Here is a 222-nt window from a genome sequence, read left to right as displayed (position 1 = left end):
TTTCTCTTATTATTTTCTTCTGTTCACAAAAAACGAAAAGAACATAGTGAGTCATGCAGAGAAAGAGGAAAAACTAGAAAAAAGAAGAAAAAAATAGTAACATTAAATGCATGGATCGTTGATTTTTCTTTTTTGTTAATTGTGGCAGAAATATTTCCGACGAACCAAAAGGGTTTATCAAGAACATATTCCTGAGTTTTATTCTATAGGACCTCCAGTTCA

The sequence above is a fragment of the Penaeus monodon genome, chromosome 33 (assembly GCF_015228065.2).
Source record: "Penaeus monodon isolate SGIC_2016 chromosome 33, NSTDA_Pmon_1, whole genome shotgun sequence".
Taxonomy (NCBI): Eukaryota; Metazoa; Arthropoda; class Malacostraca; order Decapoda; family Penaeidae; genus Penaeus; species Penaeus monodon.
The sequence above is the reverse complement of the archived record's forward strand: the minus strand, read 5'-3'. Positions refer to the sequence as shown.